The sequence below is a fragment of the Centruroides sculpturatus genome, unplaced genomic scaffold (assembly GCF_000671375.1).
Source record: "Centruroides sculpturatus isolate CEXI.00-Female unplaced genomic scaffold, Cexi_2.0 scaffold1570, whole genome shotgun sequence".
NCBI classification, from domain to species: domain Eukaryota; kingdom Metazoa; phylum Arthropoda; class Arachnida; order Scorpiones; family Buthidae; genus Centruroides; species Centruroides sculpturatus.
The window spans coordinates 114,701-122,967 of record NW_019385955.1 but is presented as its reverse complement, the minus strand read 5'-3'; the positions used below and the strand labels follow the sequence as shown (position 1 = coordinate 122,967).

The 8,267-nt window shown below is 31.4% G+C and overlaps 1 long non-coding RNA gene across 1 annotated transcript in view; it reads right to left on the bottom strand.

Moving 5' to 3' along the window:
• The window catches only part of LOC111612792, an 83,476-nt gene that overhangs the window by 17,467 nt on the left and 57,742 nt on the right, over positions 1-8,267 (bottom strand). The window contains exon 9 of the long non-coding RNA XR_002754675.1: positions 5,623-5,640. This is a non-coding gene — a long non-coding RNA (uncharacterized LOC111612792). The remainder of the gene's footprint in view (positions 1-5,622; positions 5,641-8,267) is intronic.

The window sequence follows — 8,267 nt, the reverse complement described above, 5'->3', positions numbered from 1 at the left end:
CCCCCTATAACACTGTTGATTATTCCGTTTTATATGAATTCCATGTTGTACGAGTCACTTAGATTTTACAAATACGTGTGCCGGGCTGTGAATGGCTCACGTATTTGTAAAATCTAAGTGACTCGTACAACATGGAATTCATATAAAATGGAATAATCAACAGTGTTATAGGGGTCCACTATAATATATTTTTCGTCCAAAGGAACTTTGAAATATTCTTAAATTACGAGTTTTACACAACCGGCGTTTATAACTATACTGTGCTACTTTGCGAAATTGTATTTCTTGCTCGATGAGAAACTCGCCATTTGGACATTTTGCAAAGGTTTTTATTGTCAATACTATAAATCAACAAAAATGTATTCTGCAAGCGTTAACACTAAGACGTTTGGAGCTAGCAATTTCACTATTTCACCATAATGTTTTATTCGATTTTTCGTTATTTCATAGTTCAAATTGGGCACATAATTTGAAATATCTTTTGGTCCCCTTTCACGATGTCTCCGTACGGTGTTGGACAGTCTACACCTCGCTTGCGACGGACCTGTCTTTTCGATTTATTTTTTGATATGAAGTATATTGCATTTATCTAGGAATCTAAGCCAATCTCTATTTGAATGTCATAGCAATTAATGTGTGTAACTTCTAATAAATGATTTACCTATATGTAAATACATAAAGTTTGTTTCTATGTAGAGTATGTAACGTGAGATTATATTATGTTGTTTTGCTACGTTTCATGGTATATTCGTATTTTGTGTAATATACAACAGGTTTAAAACGAGAGTGAAATTATAATATAAATAGAATAGAAACAATAGCTATAAAATAGGTATAAAAGGTATAAAAACAATAAGTATAAAATAGGTATAAAAGGTATAAAAACAATAGGTATAAAATAGGTATACATAGGTTTAAAACGAGTTTGAAATTAAAATACAACTAGAAACTAGAATACAATAGATTTAAAACGAGAGTGAAATTATAGAATTTACCTGGAAAATGCCTCTTCTAACGTTTCTATTTTGTATATTTGTGAAAAGTCTGAATAAATATTATAGTAACCAGTATAAGAGAGGAAATTTATTTACAATTACTCATCTGATACAATTACAATAGTCAGATGGTTTGATTTTAACCTTCTGTGATCGAAAAGATCACAGAATATTAAAATCAAACCACCAGACTACTATATATAGCAATAATAATTTGCCATANTAGGTATAAAATAGGTATACATAGGTTTAAAACGAGTTTGAAATTAAAATACAACTAGAAACTAGAATACAATAGATTTAAAACGAGAGTGAAATTATAGAATTTACCTGGAAAATGCCTCTTCTAACGTTTCTATTTTGTATATTTGTGAAAAGTCTGAGGTATTGTGTCGTTCTGCATTGTGTTTTCTACAAATGTAATGAGTATTGATGCATTTTATACGTACAGATTTAGTGTATTGAGTATGGGATGATGTCAATTGTCTTTTGCAACCTATGTGATATGTTAGAATATTTTTTTTTTTTTTTATATAAGTCGCGAATACTTTCTGGTATGGGAAAAGATGATTCACCTTACGACATTTTCATGATACGATCTCAGTTTCGGAACGGATTAATTTCGTATCCTGAGGTACCACTATATAGCAATAATAATTTGCCATATTTATGGGCGAATCTAGCATGACAAAGAAGATATCAAATCATATGGTGAGAAGTATAGTATTCATAAATGAGCAAATCAAGGAAAATAAATTCGAATTAATTTATGTGACTAGTGACGATAATGTTGCTGACGTGCTAACGAAACTGCCACTAAACCATTTAAACATTTAAGTAATCTAAACTGTTAGTGCGTAACTGATATAAATTAAGGGAGTTCATGTTTTAATGTAATTTGTAAAAGTTCTTAACATTTGAAATTCTATGTAACCCCAGAGTGGCAACACTGGTGAGGAAGAGGTATAAAGGTGAATGTCATGTGGGGACACTTCCCTTTTTGTTCTTGTGTGTGTCAGGCCAATATCCATTGGCATTTGCGCTCTATATGTAAATCAATACAATTTGTATAGATATTAAATTATGTTACATGTGTCTGCATAAGAAGTGCAAGTTATTTCTTCTCCTTCAACAAAAACTAGTGATGGAGCACGTACAAATATAAACGTTATTACTCTTGCTAACGTGTAAAAACATAAAAATAACACATTTGTAAAAAACTTATTTAAAACTGCAAAATGTTCTCTAATTTTTGTAAATAAATTTAACTTCTTACAATTTAAAACGAATATTGAATATTAACCCAACGGAATTACAAAAAGCGCCATTGGTCAAATTCTCAATAGTCAAGATAATGTGCTATTACGAATATTTCCTTTGTAAATTGATAACATTTTACCTGAAACGAGGTCACTACCAAGTAATTATTAATTTAATGGCTTTCACTAACTGAATATATTTTTGATAAATTAAAAAAAATAAAATAAAATAAAATAAAATTGCGATTCTCACTTGAAATTCGTATTCGGCCGAGACGCCACTACCGTAAAAACGGCGTAAAAACCCTCGCCGTAAAATCTTTTAATCACGTGATCCTGATATTTTACGCATGAGCAGGTCGTAAAATATCAGAATCCGTGATTAAAAGATTTTACGGCGAGGGTTTTTACGCCGTTTTTACGGTAGTGGAGTCTCGGCCTTAGAATCAAAAACATACAGTCGACCCCTCTATCTGAATTTTTGTATGACAAGTTGGAAGAAAAATCTATATGAAGCAGCCTGAAGGGTTTTAAGAGAAACAAGACTCAAATATTGACATGAAAACTTAACAAAGCCCTAACAATCCGGAAAAGTTTGGTATGAGACACTGAAGGATTACCTTACGAGATTTGATTTCAAAAACTTTAAATTCGATAAATGTGTATTCAGTTACGAAAAAAATAACTCAAAATTAATACTGGGGCTACATGTAGATAATATGATACTGTAATTATAAAATCCAATACTGAAATTTTAGAAGCATTATAAAAGACAAAAAATATTTTGTATTAAAGGAGTATACTAAAACAAACAACATTCTGGATATAGAAATAATAAGAAATGACAATGTCATGATAAAACAAGAATCGTACATAAGACAGTTGTTTAAAAAATTTAATATGGAGGACTCCAATTCAGTTGCAACTTCCATAGAAGTCAATATATATTTCGAGAAGTTTGAGACCTCAAAGTCATGTGATCGAAGGAAATATCAAGAAATATTAGGATCATTGATGTATTTAGATACAAAATCCAGGCCAGACATTGCATATGATCTAACACCATCAAAATACCATAAAGATCCACAAGAAATCCAAATGGAAAATATAAAAAGTCTTCTTTCTATATTTAAAAGAAATACTAGATCATGGGATAATTATAAAGTAAAGGAAATATGGCAAACTTATTACGAAGAAGTGCAATTGCAATGTTATTGTAATGCAAGTTGGAAGTGTGGCACAACAAGGCAATACCAAACAACTAGAATTATATATCAACTACGACCAAATCTCATTTAATGGACATCTAAAACACAACTAAACACTGTCTTATCGACATGTGATGCGGAAATAAATGTTATAGTAACCAGTATAAGAGAGGAAATNATAGATATTTTAAAAGAATTAAAAAACTTGAATTTATTTTGTCTTAGTTTTGGATACAACGTCGCAAACATTTCATGCGTCAGTCTATCTCGTAATATTGGGTGCACCCAAAATTCTCTTTGCCTCCGCCGTCGTCTTTTATAGCGACGATAGTGGAGCCACACACAAGCAATCACTTCCACATCCATTTCCAAACCGAGCCAGTGCGCACGCTCCGCTAAACGCTCGTCAAACGCCGAGCTAACGCGCGTTTAACGCGCGTTGAAAAACGCCTAGTGTGTACAGGGCCTTAGTGTATTGAGTATGGGATGATGTCAATTGTCTTTTGCAACCTATGTGATATGTTAGAATATTTTTTTTTTTTTATATAAGTCGCGAATACTTTCTGGTGTTGGAAGGCATGTAATTGGTTTGTGCTGTATGGGGGTCTTTACTTTTGACGCTTTGTATATTTTCTGAATTATTGCTTGTTAACTACAAAATATTTGACTATTTCTTAGTGCAGAAATTAATTTTTTTTTTTTGTACGAGAAATTGTGAGTATTGTCTACATCAAGTGTTTTTCAATTGCATGTTCTTTGTACTGATTTTTGATGTGTATGCTTATTTCGACTCAGGACATGATTATAATATTGCATATTTCTGTAGAAAAGCTTTTCGTAGCTAGTAATAAAAATATTTTGTTATTTTCTTAGTACAGATTCTGTATCATTTGTTTGTTTGTGATTTGGCCATAAGTTTTCAGTTGAGAATAAAAACGTACTTTTCTATATGTGTATTGTGCAGTTCATGTTTGTGTGTGTTTTAACTTTAATTTTATAAGTTATGTGTGTTCTGATCTCTTTCATTAATTTTAGTGTTATATCCTTTTTAATGAACGAATAATAAGTCAGTCTGTGTAATTGTTTTCCATGCCTTTTATCTGTATTTCTAGTCTTGCTTATAAGAAAGAGAAAGTTGTGATTTGTCTGTTTTTGTTTTAATTATCTGTTTATAGATATACTTTAAGGCTACAATACATTACCATAGTGATCGTACAAGAAGAAACTATTGTGAATATATTGAGGGTCTGAAGATGTTGAATCTGACTGAATATATTTTGGTAATATGAGCGTATATTTAAATAATGTAAGGTTTCCAAATTGTTTTGTTGAGTTTATTTTCAATATTTGTGGTGTTTATGTTTGACAAATCTGTATATTTAATGAGCATTTCTTGGAATAAATGTGACAGTGTTAATTAGTTAATTGTGCGTCTGTAATATCACGAGTTGTCGTTGTAGTGTTTATGTTTTCATTGGTGCGCTTATTCAACGTATGTTTTTATTAGTTATTTTTATCCAGTGACTCTTTGATACTTAGTATGATCTAGTGTTTCTGTGTGTAGATATATTCCTTCTACAACTTATCGTTTAGTCTAATATGTTCAAGTTTGTCATATATAGGGCTAATTGTTTTTTAGCAACTCTTTGTTCTGTAGATATTCTTGTGTTAATTTCTGATATACTTATTACCTGTCTATTGTCATATTTTTTAAGTTTTATGAAAGTAAAGTAAGCGGAGACGATTAATTTATTTTAATTTCTTTCGGTCATCTGTTCATCTGTTCACTTCATCAGTTAAAATGATTTCATAGCCTTAGTGGTCATTGAAGCACTTTCACTGAATAGGTGTTCGCTATATGTCTAAATGGATCCTCTTAGACTATTGGTGTGTATGTGTGTAGATTGTGAGCGTGAGTGAGTGTTATTGTGATTGTTATTCAATAGCCTCAACTATGCCAGTGCTGCGTTTGCCAGTGGTGGCCAAGGAACAATGTGACAGATTCAGTGTTAATTAACACGTTGAGAAATTTTACGAATTGAACAAACATGAAATAGTTTAAAATTATATCATATTGTTAATAAAAAATATCGAATACGATAAGTCAAATATTTCTGAAAAAGTTAATAAATAGATTTATAATACTTTTAATTAACTTACCGGTTTATGTGGATAGTTCTATAAAATTAAAAATACTATATTCAATACTATTTGTAAATTTATAATTGAAAACAAGTTTATTTAGAAAACGGTAATATAATGTATATTTGTGATAATATCTTGAATAATTGATAAACGTTAAGAATATAGTATAATAGCACGCAAGTTTTGAATTATATTAATTTTATTACATTACATAGTTAAGAATATTGTGTTAGATATTTATTATTCATTAGCAAACTCTAACTCTTTCTCAGCAGCCCATCCGGATGTTTTGATTCACATTACTGCACTCTTTACATGCAAGTTTCAATTTATAATTATTTTAATAAAGAATTTTGTAAATGATATATAACAATTCAAACAATAACCAAAGAATTCTTTTAATAAACAAATAATATATATATTAACTAGCAGATGAGCCCGGCATTGCCCGTCCAAAAATAACAACAACAAAAATTAAGTTTAGAAGTATGAAATAATCTAATAGGTTTTTTCGTACTTCTAACCCTTCAATTATATTACATTCTAGTATTTGATTTATATAACTATGTGAGATCCGCGAGTTAATTAGATGAATTGATTTAATATAATGAGAATAAATATTTTATTTGTTTAAATGATTTCACCCGAAAGATGTAACTTTCGTCATATTCAGATAGAAGGGAAGTCAACTTCCTTTCTCTTGCAAGCTTATCGCTATATCATATAGCCACAAGTGAGTTTACCCCAATAGCGTTTAAAGAACGATCAGGATGTGTAACGAGTTCTGCACTCGTTACACATCCTGATCGTTCTTTAAACGCTATTGGCCAGAGGCATAAAAAGGAAATTTTCCGGCCACTCGACGCAGTTCATGGAAAGTTCCTACCTGCCATAGAAGGCAGTTCTCCATAAGAAGTAATTGCCACATAAGCAAGGCAGTTCATCGAAGATAGAAAGTGCCATATAACCCTAGGCAGCCTCTCATAAATATTGAAAGTGCTATATAGATGTTCGACCATAATTCATACTGTGCGCATAGAAGATTGATTCTCCCGGTCAACATTATCCATCTACCAAGCTCCTCATCGAAGACTACGACCACGAATATTACATAACTTGAAGTAGTATATATATTGTTTATTGCAGTGGTTCTCAACTTTTTTCGTTGATGTACAGTACCCCATTAGCCCATTAGTTGTTTCTCAAATACCCCTTATATTTTCGTATGTAAATTTTATAATTACTGCGTTAGATGTATACAGCCCTTATAACTGAGTGCCATAAAAAACTCTAACTAACTAACTATAACTAAAAGTGAATTATATATTTTACGTAAATAATAATAAATTTAATCAGGTACATACATTTATTTATTATTATTTGATAAGTATATTATATAAAATCACAGAAATGATTTTTAAATTATTCTACAATAATTTCTAACAAAATTTAATGGAATATTTGTCGCGATAAATCTTCAGCAATTTTTTCAAAATTTGGTTCCCAGGTTGTTAAATAGAGATTATAATTGTGTACTGACCTTGAAAGTAATGGCTGCGAATTTATAACGTGCAGAACAATACATGAATCTTTCAATTTTTGTAACACACGCAACGTCTAAATTTGCTAAGTATCAAGCATGCAGTGACACGCATTGCGTGGTGGAATACGATCCATGCCTAATACTAGTAGTCCAGTAAAAACACAAAAAGCCCCAATCTCATCGAGCAATAATTATAGAATAGAAAAAAAATTTTTCTATTCTAAAATTAATGATCGCTTAAACCGTAATTTTACTAGACTACAGGTTTACTCGGCACTAACGGCACAAATAGACAGGCAAATCAAGTGGATAAACAAGTTGTTTAAACTGTTAAAACGGAAATTGGTGTTCATACTGGGATAGTCTAAAGCAGTTTCTCAACCTCTAACGAATCGTCGCTCCCCTTCAATAAAACCGTTACGTAGTATCGCCCCCCTTCACTACAAAATTCCGATGCCAAGGGACAAGGCTAACGCCAAATTCGTACTGCATTGAATAGACTAGTGACTAGTATAATGTTATTTGTTTAATTATTGTATGATATAACGAATAAAATATCTAATTATTCTTACTATAATGTTTTACTATATCGCCCAGAAAATTGTTTTTCGCCCCCAAAATATAAATTGTTACTAATCGCCCCCTGAACATGGAAAAACGCCCACGTGGGCGCCCCCGTTGAGAAACACTGGTCTAAAGCAAGTTTTTGTCGTTTCTTGTTTCTTGTGTTAATAATTTACAGCAAATTGATTAACATACACCAATTTTATAATGAAAGTTAGATGTACAGTACAATACCCTTTCGATTTATGCTCGTACCCCTAGGGGTACATGTACCCCCGGTTGAAAACCAATTAGGGTTTCTCTCCCGGGATCCCGGGATTCTCGCCGTTTATTCCCTACGAGAAAAATCCCGGGAAATTTAATTTTCCCGGGAAATCTCGCATTTCAATAATAATTTACCATGTAAGGTTTTCTTTCTATTATTTATTATACGAAAAGTTGCATCTTGAAGACTCGCCTAAGAGAGAGGTTTCTTGAGTGCTGCATATTATTACCTATGTTTTACAAGTCTCTACTTGTTAGTTCATGTAATATCTATGTATTGTGTTTGCGC